This window comes from Elephantulus edwardii, unplaced genomic scaffold (genome assembly GCF_000299155.1).
Source record: "Elephantulus edwardii isolate Elephantulus edwardi_28Jun2011 unplaced genomic scaffold, EleEdw1.0 scaffold00096, whole genome shotgun sequence".
Taxonomy (NCBI): domain Eukaryota; kingdom Metazoa; phylum Chordata; class Mammalia; order Macroscelidea; family Macroscelididae; genus Elephantulus; species Elephantulus edwardii.
In genome coordinates this window covers 1,868,225-1,873,579 of record NW_006399846.1, presented here as the reverse complement: position 1 = coordinate 1,873,579, position 5,355 = coordinate 1,868,225, and positions in this window count along the sequence as shown.

Genomic DNA, 5,355 nt, shown 5'->3' with positions numbered 1-5,355 from the left:
AATTTTGCTATTTTGACTGGGGTGAGGTGATATCTCATAGTTGTTTTAATTTGCATCTCTCTTAGGGCTAGGGTAAGAATTCTGAAGCTTCGTCTGACATACTTTGGCCATGTTTCAAGGTGGGACCAGTTCTTGGAGAAAGACGTCATGCTTGGGAGAGGAAGACCCTCTATGAGGTGGATTGATTCAGTGACTGGGGTAATGGTGATAGGTGTGTCGTAGACAGTGAGATTGGCAAGGGATAGAGCAGGGTTTAAGGCTGTTGTACATAGGGTCACTATGAGTTGCAGAAGAGTCAACAGCACATAACAACAACCATCGCAAATTGAATAATAATTATGTCCCAAATTATGTACCATAATAAGTTCTGTATTCTTTAGAGAGAAAATAAAAAGATGTCATTAATGACTCAAAGTATTCTACCAACTTTAAAAAAAAGTTGTGACAAGCATAATAACATAGATTTGACATGTGAGAAGAATGGCAGTGATAGAGTGAAGAGGAGTTCAGCAGGAATCTACACTGTAAGTACAGGAACAGGGAGTGGGGAAGACAGGGCAGAATGGATGGGGGAAAGGGAATATAAGAGTAACTATTATTCACAAACAGTAAAAGAGAAACTTCAGGTAGGAAGTTCATTGTGGGGAAAAGATAGTCTCTTTAACAAATGATGCTGGAAAAACTGGATATCTATTTGTAGAAAATTCAAGATGTATATCTCAAAGACTGTCTGGAAACTGGGACTTACTAAATATTCACTACCTGCTTCCAGTACATTTTCTGCTATGAAATCACCATAACAACAATAACAACAAGCACAAAATAACATTTCCCAGAAAACAAGTTTAACTTTGTGTTAAGAGTGGGAAAAGGCAACATTTCCCTTCCTTACCCCTCAGAGCAAATGCAGCTCTGAGGTGTGGATAAGGGAACAGCAGAGTAGGTGCACAGCAGGACTGACTGATGTGATTGGCCTCACTGAACTGCCCACATGGAAAATGTTGAATTGGCAAATGCAGTGTTATTTTTAGAACAGTTTTTGAAATGATATATAAGATGAGAGAGAAGCCAGAAAAACTAATTAGGAGATGAATGGTTAGAAAGCAGTTTGATCAAATGCCACAGCTGCATGCCCTATGTTATAGATTGAATTGCGTCGGTCCCCCCCCCAAAAAAAAATACATTATCTAATGCTATCATGGGAACACTATGTAATGATCTCCCAAGATCTGATAAACTAAATAGTTGTAAAAGGATTGAGAGTGAAATATAATCAGTACTCCTTAATCCCATCACAGCCATAGCCTCATGTGAGGGGAGTTTTTCTAAGGTGTGGCCTGTAATATGCCTTTTATTTCACTAGAGGTAAGATCAGAGGGGTATAAAAAGAATAAGGACCACATGGGGACAGCCATATCTCACCTTTATCAACTTCACAAAGGGAACTGTCCCCAGCAACAGCATCAATTTTCATGAGGTTAGGTGCTCCTTTATCTCTTTGTACTCCTCTCAACACCAATCTTACTACTTTGCTAGGTCCAAAATCTAATGCAGTAGCTCACAGACCACACAGAACCATATTGTGCAAGTCAAAAGGCTGTGATTCAGGTTGTTAAGTGCCATCAAGTCAGAACTGACCCATAGCTGACCCTCCAGCAGGTTTTCTGAGGCAGTAAATCACACAGGAGGAGAATGATCATCCTCCTACAGAACAGCTGATAGATTCAAACTATGAGCCTTTTAGGACTTCAGCACAGCTCCTTACCACTAGGCCACCAGAACTCCCTGTAATTCAGGTTAATGTTGTTGTTGTTAAGTGCTGTCAAGTAGCAGGCAACTTATAGCGACCCTATGAAGGAGACTCCTCAACGCTTGGGTGCCTTTCTTCCTGTCTGCAGGTTCATAGTGTTTCCAGAGGCAAGCTATTATGAAAGTGGATGCCACTCCTCCTTCCAAGCTTGTTTTTTGTTTTTTTTTTCCCAAGCTTGTTTTAATCGGGAAGCTCCACTCCACTCTCTGTCCGCATTGGGTAGCCAATCATTAAAGCATTTGACACACCAGTGTCACGGTTAACAGCAGAATATAATCAAGACAGCTTCTGAAAGGTGCTCACAGACACTTCAGCTTGGGCTTAAGGCCCATGTTACAAAGTTCTCAGTCCTAACTTGAGGGGAAACTCCGGAAAGAGAGGCTAAATAAGGAACACTGCATTGGAATAGATGAAAGAGAGAACTATTTGAAAGGAATGTATAAATGGGCATTATTTGTATGACAACAAAATAAGAGGTGCATAGCAAAGTGGGCTGGAGGAGAGATGGGAGGCAGGAAATGATGCAACAATGAATGAATTTTTTTTTAAAGTGAACTGGGGGGTTGTTGTTGTTGTTGTTGCTATTATGATGTGCTGTCGAGTCACTTGTGACTCATAGTGACCCGATGTACAATATCCCTGAAACCTGCTCTATCCTGTGCCAATTTTACTGTCTCTGACACACCCACCCTCATTACCCCAGTCTCATAGATGGTCTTTTACTCTGTGTCCCTCCACCTTTTCAATCATGATGTCCCTCTGCAAGGACTGGTCCCCACTTGCAACATGCCCAAAGGATGTCAGACAAAGCCTCAGAATACTTGCCTCCACGGAGCAGCCCACTTTCACCCACTTGAGGAAAACCTGTTTGTTCTCCTGGCAGTCCATGGTATATTCAATATTCTTCTCCAGCACCACAGCTCAAAGGCATCAATTCTCCTATCATCCCTAGTCATTGTCCAGCTCTCCGACGCACAGCAAGCAATTGTAAAGGCTATGGCCTAGGTCAGGCACACCTTGGTCTCCAGCCTGACATCGTTGCTCTTCAGTACTCTGGAGAGGTCCCTGATAGCAAACTTTCCCAATGCAATTCATCTTCCCCCCCCCCCAAGAGTATTGATGGTGGAGCCAAAACTAAAACTGTTAATGATCTCCATCTTTTCACCATCCATCATGGTGCTGTCAATTGGCCCAGTAGTGAGAATCATAGTTTTCTTTTTTTTTTTTCATAGTTTTCTTGATATTGACCTTCAATCCATAGTGAAGATTGCAGTCCTTGACCTTCTGCAGCAAGCGCTTAAGGTCCTCCTCAATTTCAGCAAGTAAGGTTGTATCATCTGCATAATGCAGATTGTTGATGAATCTTCCCTCAATCCTGATGCCACATTCTTCCTCATGCTTAGCCTCCTGCAGGATCTGTTCTGCATGTAAATTGAAAAGGTATGGAGATAGGACACATCCCTGGCATATGCACCTCCCGATTTTGAACCATGCAGTGTTTCTTTGCCCTGTTCTGACTACTGCCTCCTGGTCCAAGTAAAGGTTTCCCATAAGCACAATCAAATGTTCTGGGATTCCCTTTCTTTTCAGAGTCAGCCACAGTTTGTTGTGATCCACATAGTCACATACCTTTGCATAATCAATGAAACACAGATACATTCCTCTGGTACTCTGCTTTCAGCCAAGATCCATCTAACATTAAATAAAATATCCCTAGTACTGCAACCTCTTCTAAAACCAACCTGTACATCCGATAGTTAGTTCTCTGTTGATGTTTGTTCCAGTCAGTTTTTGATAATTTTCAGCAGAATTTTCCTTGTATGTGATATTAATGATGGGAGGTATAGAGGAAAATGTGCAACAGTGAGTGAATGAAAATTTTAAAAAAATTAAGTTCTCTCTTCAGTGAAGAAAAAAAAATGCCATTTCTCTTTTAAAATGTTGCTGAAAGCCAACTATATGCCAGATATAGTGCCAGAATTTTATTTTCAATGTGTTAAAAATTAGAAATCTTTGTTCTCATGGGATTAGAGTGTGGTGGGAGCAGCAGACAATAATTATGAAAACATCAAATAAATGAGCACCTTTGAAATAAAACAACAAAACTGTAGCTCTTTCTTATAGATTGAATGGCATTCAACCCTCACCCCAAAATATGTATTAGGATCCTCACCCCTGCACCTGTGGATGTAACTTTATTAGAATACAGGATTTCTTCGTTAATGAGGTCATTGTCATGTAAAGTATGTCCTAAACTTAATGACCTCTGAGTTATAAAAAGAACAGATCAGACACAGAAGCAAACACAAACCGCAAGAAGGTTGATGTCACGTGAGTATCACCAAGGAACTAAAACTAGGACTAAAGAAGCTGAAAGGGCTTCCTTCCCCAGAGCAGGCAGAGAGAAAGCCTTCCCCTACACGCCTTCAATTCAGACTTCAAGCTTTCTGCCCTACACTGTATTAAAATAAATTTCTATTCTTTAAAGCCACCCTTTTGTGGTTTTTTTCTGTTAAGCAGCACTAGGAAACCAAGACACACTCTGTGTTCCTTTCTTCGCTTTAAAAATTGAGACTGATAATGACAATATTAATAACAGCAATGCCTATTATATACCATTGTGGTCAAGATTAAGTGAAAAAAGACACAGTAGTGTTAAGGATGCTATGCAGCACACAGAAAGTACTCAATAAAGGTTAGCTACTATTATCAAGTCAAGCACGACTTATAGCGACCCTATCAACAAAAAGCCTGAAGCCCCTCTCCAACTATCAACATTTATCAAAGTTTATAGAGTTTGCGGAGGCAAGTTGTTTAGGAAGTGGATGCCACTTCTGCTTCCAAACCTGTCATAGAATGTTATTGATTGAGTCACCTGTGATGCATAGTGACCCCACACATAGCAGCTCTGAACCCTGCCCTGTCCTGAGCCAGTCTCACTAATTCTGACACATCAACCCCCTCGCCCCAGTCACTGTATCAATCCATCTCATCCTGAATCTCCCTCTCCTGTGCTGTCCCTCCACCCTTCTGAGCATGATGTCTTTCTCCAAGGGCCAATCTCTCCTGGCCATATGCCCAAAGTAAGTGAGGCAGAGCTTCAAAACCCTAGCCTCCAAGGAGAGACTTGGTTTCATCCTCTCCAAGACAGACCTATTTGTTTTTTTGGCAGTCCATGGCATGTTCAAGACTCTTCTCCAGGACCACAACTTGAGGGCATCTATTCTTCTGTCATTCTTATAGCAAGAGGCAATGGTGATAAAGGACTTGGCAAATAAATCTTTCCTTAGCTTTTTATAATAGTGGTCTTATGCTATATTTGTCCTTCCGTGACCAACTGAAGTAATTTCTTATTTGTTCTGAATTCATCCATGTTGTACAGTTGTTGTTGTTATGTGCCATCGAGTCGTTTCCGACTCATAGCGCCCCTATGCACAACAGCTCTAAACCCTGCTCTATCCTGCGCCAACTGCACTGCCTCTGACACACCCATCCCGATTACCCCAGTCACCGAATCAATCCATCTCATAGAGGGTCTTCCCCTC